This window comes from Xiphophorus couchianus, chromosome 4, assembly GCF_001444195.1.
Source record: "Xiphophorus couchianus chromosome 4, X_couchianus-1.0, whole genome shotgun sequence".
Taxonomy (NCBI): domain Eukaryota; kingdom Metazoa; phylum Chordata; class Actinopteri; order Cyprinodontiformes; family Poeciliidae; genus Xiphophorus; species Xiphophorus couchianus.
Window position 1 is genome coordinate 17,381,606 of NC_040231.1, and position 8,762 is coordinate 17,390,367.

General features: G+C 39.0%; 1 long non-coding RNA gene across 1 annotated transcript; it reads left to right on the forward strand.

Annotated features, from left to right (window-relative positions):
• The first annotated feature begins 2,056 nt into the window (after positions 1 to 2,056).
• LOC114142536 (uncharacterized) lies at positions 2,057 to 4,716 on the forward strand. Its single transcript, XR_003595045.1, has 2 exons — positions 2,057 to 2,771; positions 2,868 to 4,716. It is a non-coding gene; the product is annotated as an uncharacterized LOC114142536 (long non-coding RNA).
• Positions 4,717 to 8,762: the final 4,046 nt, after the last annotated feature.

Below are 8,762 nucleotides of genomic sequence, written 5' to 3' on the forward strand. Positions count from 1 at the left end.
CAGATGCCATCACGTTCCCGCCGGTAAACCAATCGAGACTCAAAACTGCCGAATTATTTGTCCCTGGCAATCCTCCAAGGTAGGAAATTTTGCCTGCGTATTTAAATGCCAACCGTGAGACTGGTTCATCATTTCCCAAAGGGTACATCCTTAACTCCTAACGAAAGGAATGGCATGGTGTCTCCTGCCCAGATGGCTGACTGCCTGGCATCACAAGCGGTAGCTCCGATGGATAGTGAGAGAGTGAGAATGAGTCAGTGGGAGGAGTTTTCTGTGCCACCGCCACTCCCCGTTATCCCAACAAAACAGCTCAAAGTTTTTTGCCTTTTTTTTTTTTTTTATAGAATGTTGTTATTCATAAATTCTGAGTCAACTCTGTCTCCACCTCCCATTTCTTGTGTGCTTGGCATCCATTATCAAGACTGGACTTCCGGTCTCACATCTTTGGTAATTAACTCTATGGTTGCACTCTAGAGAGCTGAACATCCACCCCATTACCTCAATTTTGGCGCTAGGTTTTAACAGCTTTTCCATTTCAGTACATCTTAACATTTGGTTTTATTGTCAAGTCTTCTACGTAAGTTTGTTAGTCCTCCAAATCGGCATTGAAGATAGAATGGAAGGATGTCTGGTGATCCATATCTGCAATCATAAGATGACCTTCTATCCTAAAAAGTAAAATAAAAATATCCAGAAGTCTGGCGCTATCAAAACGACAGCAGCCTTTTTGTCCTCCGAACTATATCTATCAGCAAATCCCTGAGCGAACAGTAGTCCGTCTTGATGCTAGCACTGAATGGATGGCACTGTGCCAACTTCTCCCTGCCATCAGGCGCGTTCGCTCCTTGTTTCCCTTATTTGCCCATCCCCTTTCTATCTCTGTCCCTCTCTTGCTCACCCTCCTCCTCTTCAGTAGTTTTCTTCCACATGCACCCATTACACCCATCCTTCCTTGCCCTCTTTTTTTCCTGTCTGCTGCTTTACACTAATTACCATTTGTGCTAATTGGTTCCAATAGCCAGAGATCAAAGATAACAGCTGTAAATAAAAGTTTTTGATCAGGTCTGCTGAGTCAAACCTTTTAACCTTGATGCCTTACATGAGTGATTCTCAGTTTTGCCTTTCCTCTGCACTGGTCCTCAATCCAGTCTCTTTTTGGTGCAGTAAAACCAGAGTGGACTGTTTGTGCCACAGTGCAAAGTGAAGGACCTCAAGCTATCTGACTGTAGCTGATTAAAGCGGACTTTTACTGGCTAATCCTACTGCACAATATTGGCCAGGCAGTTTAATATTTAGCGTCATTCATCTAATCTCCCTTTTCTTCCTCTTCTTGTCTTGCAATTTCCCTAATTAAGTCTTTCTTGTTTTATTGTCACTCTAGATAGTTCCCATCCCCCTATTAACAATCTCATTAGGTTTCTTTAGCTTTTTCAAAATTGCTTGTTTCGCTTAACGGTGTATTTTAATCCCATGTATTACTGCTACTTGTGTGAGACATGGCAAATAAACAATTTATGAATAATTGTATATTGCAATAGTTTTGATAATACTCTGCATACTTAACTATCTCAAATACAATGGCTTTCTAGAATTTTTTGTTTACGGCTTTTACGAGATTGAAGGCAAGCAACAGAAGTGGTTAAATTAATAGATAAAGGGATCTTTTCCCTTGAGAGAATTGCAGCGTGCTCTTAATTAGCAATGCACTGGATTGCTTAATTAGTCAAAACAGATTTGAGTAATTAATATAAGTTTTACTTGTATTTACAAATGACTCCATGAGTTATTTTTTCTAACTCTGAGATGCTTTATCTTTGTTTATCCTGTTTGCATTCTGTGATTGTTTTGGTTGTTCAATCAAAGACAAAGGTTTGACTTAAACTCAAAGAGCTTACAGGGATTTAAATATAATATTCATTATTGTTAGATATTCTTTATTTTATTATTAACTAAAAAGTAGCAACTGGGCAATTGAGGCAACAAGAGGACTTCATTATGCAAATTGATGGGATTTGCATAATGTCTTATCCCCTGAATATGCAAATGAACCGTATAATTTATGAGTGCCTGCGTCTGCCTCAGTGTTCTCATAACTTACAAAGAGTTTTTTTTTTTTTTTTCACACGTCTCCCCTCCTATACCGGCTGGCATGGCGTGCGCCACACTCACAAACCAGACCTGTACTAAACAAGCACACCCACAAAAGGGGTTGCAGGCTGGGTACTGTGACTGACTGGGAAAACTTGTCTGGCAGATGGGTGGGAAAATAAGGAGGTATGGGGAGTATGGGCGAAATGTTTCGAGGGGTACAAATCACACTAGAAATGCTCAACAGAAAATGTTAATTCCCTAAAAAAAAAGCTCAGCGAAACCAAACAAATGAAGATGCAAAACAAAGGCGGAAGATTTCAACTGGGCACAACAGCTGCAGTTTCTGACTTTTTTTATTTATCTTGTAGGAAAGCGAATGTTATGTCCTTTCTTTGATGCCCGCTTTTATGTGGATTTTTTTCTACTTACGACTGGAGCTGGCAGCTTTTTCCTGTTGTGGAGGATTTCTACATGAGTCAGTTCAATGATTGCAGCTGGCTGGGCGAGAGAAGGAAGCGCAGAAGGAGAGAGAGGCTATGTCTCAAGGCATGTGTGTGGGTTCCAGTCAGTCTCTCCCAGTGCCCTGTGATGCCACCACTCAACCCAGCCAAGACCAGATCAGAGCATCCAGGCTGTATCCAGGGAGACGAGAAGCAGACAGTGTTGTATAAACTGCTGAGGTTTGGCCACCTTATTTTCCCAGGAGGATCATGATTGCGGCAATTATTCTGATGCAAATCATTTGTAATGATTGGTCTGCTTTGCATGCTTAATAGATAGCAAAAGACAAAGAAATTTCTGCGGCAATCTTGAAGAAAAGAAGCCAGTGAGGACAGCGCTGGAAAAAGAACCGTCCATTGCAATGAGGACATATTGAAAAAAGAAAATCTGATTCTTCCTCAGGTCGTCAAGCAAGAAAAATTGCTGAAATGTAATATTTTTGTGACTTTCACCACACATCTATGTTCATTGTGATCTGGATGATGTAAGTGTCAGCATTTCTTAATACTTTGACACTGCCATGCTTATGGTTATAGATTTATGGCAGTGCCAAGAACACTTAATTGAACTCAAAAACAGTTGTACTTGTCTATTTCAATATCATTTTAAATTGACTCTGTTGCAGCAAATGCCCGTTTGTGTGTTAAGGACAGAGGGACAAAGGAAACGTCATTATGTAATTCAGCAACTACCCTCATTGCATTGATGCGCGGACCCACACATGTACACGGACGGGCTGTTTGTCTTTGTGTAAAACTTTTTCTATACACTCTCAAACTGTTTTTCATCTCCGTAATCTCAGCTCATAACTTTTCTAATTTGACCTAAATATTCTGTCTGCATTTTTTAAATGTAGTCGTTTACAATTCGTCCCACATAACAGCATTTACACTAAATCAGTTTTACGTATGTTATTCGTGTGGTAATTTAATTTTGTTTCAGCATTTCACAAGTATTATGTGCCTTACACTATACTTTTTTGATCGCTTATGAATGTGTAAAAAGTATACTTCAGAACTATAAGTTTGTCATAATGACTTGAGATCAGGGTCCTGTCATGTTAATATGCATACTCATGAAATTTTCAGACTTTTTTTTTTGGTAAAAATAACAGCTAAACAACTGAATCTGTTTGTATTTTGCTCCTTACAACCGGAATAAAACAACATTTAGTTATTATTATTATTATTGGTATGGATTCTTTTATACTTAAAATTTAATATGAACACTCTAAAATATTTGAGATTCATAGTACTAGTACTAAATGGAAATTGACCTAAGGTTGGCACTCAAGGTGCAAGAATACAGACACTTGTTGAATTACTTACTGCCTACCACTTTCAAAAGGTAACAGTATGTTATGTTTTTAACCTGTATGTTATGCTAGAATGTACTTCTCTCATCCAAAAACAGACCTGGAGTGTTGCTTTAATTTTTTCATGCATGTTTGAGAAATCTTTGAATCTCCCGTGGCAACCATTCAGGGGTGCCTAAACGCTTGCTCCTTCAAGGCACCATCTATTTCCACAAAGGTCTGCAGCCAAGCTTCTGGTTCACATAGTACCCCATGACCTGCCCCACAAACCTCTGCCAGACTAGCAACAGCAGCAATTAGTGATGACTGGTGAAACTGGACATCTGCTGAGCTTATCATACGAACCACTTCTCAGTCCAACACTCCTAAGAATGGTTGTAAACAACATAATGGATGAACACTGTTGTGATAACATTCTAAAGGCGGAGTTTCGGGAAGAGTAGGAGCTTCTTCAAGAAGCAAATTTCTATCAAGTTGTATACAACATTTTTATAATTGAATGTATCATAGCAACTGGATTGTACTATAAAATGGCAAAAATCTTTATGTCTTGGCTAATACACAGCCAGGTTCCACAATGGTTCTTGTTTTATTGTGTTCTGTTTTAAGTTATTTTAGCATTTATGTTATGTTTTGATATTTTATCTCATGATGTTTTATTGTCTTTTAAGCTGATTTATGTTGTTAAAGCCCCATCTTGGGACATGCAATACAAATTAGCCAAGGGTATAAATGTAATAGCGTCCAGTATTTGTTTTCATGTAACACTTATCCCCATGCAAATTTCAATAAAAGAAATCATCTTGTCATGTTTGACTAATTTTCCTTTTTGATGTCAAAGTTGAACCACTTTGGCACCAAGCATTTAGTAAAATAGCTAACTTTCCAGCAAACACTTGATTATATACTTTTAAAAATATGTGTAGGTCAGTAATATTTAAGTCATTCACTCATTAAAATATATTTAGCAAAAATATAAAAGCCCACTGTTAGAGGAGGAATCTTGTCTCTTTGTATAAGACAAAACATTTAAGTTTGCAGTTGTAATGAGTGAGGTGACGCCTGTGTCCTGGACTAGCTGAGATCCTTGTTAATTATCATTTATCCTATTAGATGATGGTGTTTTTGAAACTTCCAAAATGTCTTGGTTTGCTGAAGCATTCAGAGTTCCTTTCACTGGAACTAAGGAGCCAAACCCAGCTCCTGATAAACAACCCCACACCATATTTCCCTCTCCACCAAACTTTACATTTGGCACAATGCAATCAGACAAGTGCCGTTGTCCTGGCAACTACCAAACCAGACTCATCCATCAGATTGCCAGATGGAGAAGCATGATTTGCCACTCCAGAGAATGGGCCTCCACTGCGCTAGAATCCAGTGGCGGCGTGCTTTACACCACTGCATCCGACGCTTTGCATTGCACTTGGTGATGTATGGCTTGGATGCAGCTGCTCGACCATGGAAACCCATTCCATGAAGCTCTCTGCTCACTGTTTTTGAGCTAATCTGAAGGCCATAAGAAATTTGGGGATCTGTAGTGATTGGCGCTGCAGAAAGTTGGCGACCCCTTCGTACTCCAATTTTAACTCCAGCATTCCTATTTCATGTTCCTTAATCAGAAACTTAAAAAGACCACCAAGTCAACCTGGTGCTCATGCAGAACAAATTCACCATAGTGGGAGCTAAAGCATGCTTTCATCTTCATATGTTTGCTTGAATCTGTCCGTATTTGCCTAAATCCTTAGCCTTTTCTTACTAACCTATTCTTTCAAATTTGCCCCTTTTCCAGCTTGATGTTCCACATATCAAGGCCCAAGGGCATACAAGTACAGTGCCAGCTGATACGCTGAATCGCCACAATTTAGAATTCCATTTTAAAGGAAACTGACATTTTTTTTACACCAGCATGCACATTTGTGATGAGTCTAATTGTGAAACAATCACGACTCGGAAGTGACTTGGGGCTGTGTTAAACAATTAACTGCTGCATGCAAAGCATATTAATGTAGTTGTAAGCAATCATGCATTATTTAAACTGGACTGAGAGATTAAGACTCTTGTAGCTCCTCTATAATTTATCTGCATTAAAGCTTTATCAGTTTTGCTGGAATAAACAGTGGGCACATGATGAGATGTAAGATACAACAGCTTGGCACTTGTGCATAGCTTTGCTGTCTTTTCATCTTTACATCTTTAGCCCATGCTTGGTTTGTGTGGATGATAAAAAAGAAACTGCATTTTATTTTGTTGATTTTACAAAAGGCAACTTTCTTAAAAGTTTTTTTCTCAACCCCTTGAAAACAAAGTCCTTCGTCAAAGCATAGTGTGGATCTTGCTTCTTATTTGCTAAGCTTGATTTTAACCATCTTAGTTTAGTTGTAACAAGGTATATGGGCTGAAAATATTGAACATTCAGCGTAGTTTTTTAAGTAAATATGGATAATGACAGGAAAACCTGAAATAGCTATTTAATATATGTCCATCAAAGTGTGTTTGGAGGAAAAGTAATTCACCTTCTAAACTGATAGCTCTAATAAAATATATATTTGGTAAGTCAAACCCAGCATTCATCTTTTTATGCACACATAACAGCACATTTGAAATGGATAACTCAACCAATTTGCCACAGTCTTGGCTTGTTTGGGTTTGGGGTTTACTTACTTTAGGCTAGTCTAGTCTTATTTAGATGAGATCACTTCATTTTTGTTTTGTGCATTTAGTTGGGGCCTGCCATAGCAAAACACAGGAGAGCATTAAAATGCCATACAAAGCAAGGCATTTCAATGCCTCCATGCAATGCATGGAAGGCAGCTATTACTCTACACCTCAAAATAACTGCTGCTTCTTTTCACCGTTAATGCGGCTCGTAACGTTGCGTGCACCCCCACAAAATATATATATCAAAACCTGGCTGGATGTCGGAATGCAGGCTATTACTTCTGTTGGCATTTCGAGTAACTATGGCGACGAGCCAAATTCAAATCAAAACAAATTCTAACTGACACTGCTTTATGTCAGACTCAAAAGAGGGATAGAATTTTGCCCCCTCTGTGTCTCACTCACACATGACAGTTTTCAGAGAGGATTAATTACTATTCCAATAGAACACTGAGGTGGGCAGAGATGTAGAGAACTACAGAGATGATGGTACACTCAGTTCCTAGAGAGGAGGGAAGAGCTTTGTGAAATATGGCTATTTTTGATTGTTTAATATAGTTAAGCTAATGCCATGTGCGTTTAAGTAGATCAACATTCCTATTTGGACAAGCTGATGCAAGGTAAACGATCAGAGATAAACATTCTCCTGGCAAGGCTGTAACTTAGAGCAGCCATAAAACACTATGCTCTTGAAAGGCTTTAAATTAGTAGGCCATAAAGAATATCTTCCCCGGCTCACAGGTCAGAGGTTGGGGGTTTCCCAGGAGCTCAGAGTTGCATCTGGAGTTGATCACAACTTAGGAATTTTGGGAACACTTAAGGTTTAATTTCTGATATACCTTTTTAATATTGGTAGCAATAGTGTGTTAGATTAAAGTATATTACCCAAGCTACAAGTACTAATCTAGTAAATCGAATGTATTTGAAAATGTACTAACTATGACAATATCGGAATCAAAAGAGAATGATTTAAATGTTATGTTTTACAGGTTGAAAAAGACTTCTATCTCATTATTGTTTGTGATAAAGCAAAGGGTCAAATCTTTGGAGAAGCTGACTGCAGAGGAGCAAGATAGGTTTTGTGAAAATAACTTATAACTTTAATAACTAAAATGACTCTTGATATTTGTCATTAAAACTCAGGGGAAGGTCTAAGTTTTTTTTCCAAGGTAGCTCTTGGTTGGTCAAAATAGAGGTACGCCCTATTTGCATATATTAACAAAGAGAAACGCCTTCACTAGAAAAAGGGAATGCGCAACAATAAGGATTCAGATAGCTGCCCTGTGCTGCTTTTAAGCAACAGCTGTCTCCAAAGGATCCTTTGTTCTTTTAATTCTTTTGTCTCAGGTAAAGAATGTACTTCTTTGTACTCTGAAGTTTTCTTGTTAAATTCATACGGTGTTTTCTATTGAATTAAACTCTGTATCTCTGTGACGTCATTGAGCCTCGCCGTCTGTTTTTCCAGCCGTGACGGCATCCGCTCGGGACCCGGCTAACAGGAGGAAAAGAGAGCCATGCTGTTTCCAAAATTTAAGCTAACCTAATAAATTTCCTTCTTTAATAATTTGGGGGCTCGTTCGGTTGCGGATTCTGAGCGGGCGGCTCTGTCACGCGCTGGCCCGGTTCAGCTTGGACGCTACAGTCGGGTAAGACTCTTTGATTTGTTTCCGTGTCTGCGACACGTGGGCGATCGGTGCTGACTGTTTTGGTGTGTGACTACAGGGATGGAAAACTGCAGATGTATGAAGGTACTTCTAAAAGACTTTGTTGTTAATAGATTTGAATAGACACAGGAACAGAGGACCGTGGCAGGTCCAAGCAGTCGGATTAACGTTACCGCTGTTATAAGGCTAGGTTTTAAGTGAATTTTTCCTGAAGGCTTATTTCTGTCCCTTCGAAAAAATTGGGAAAGTTTGTGTCTGGGTTGTATCACCCTTCTGTGGTAGATTAAGGACTGAAAGCGGGTTGTATCACCCTTCTGTGGTAGATTAAGGACTAAAAGCGGGTTGTATCACCCTTCTGTGGTAGATTAAGGACTGAGAGTGCACCCGGGTAAAATGATGCATCTTATATTTTTGTAACCGGCGCCGGGTTTATATTTTCTATTTTATTTCCCCCCTGTTTTTCTTAAAAACTGTGTTGTGTGTCTATGTGTTTCTCTGTGTTTCTTTGTGTTTCTCTGTGTGTGGCGATC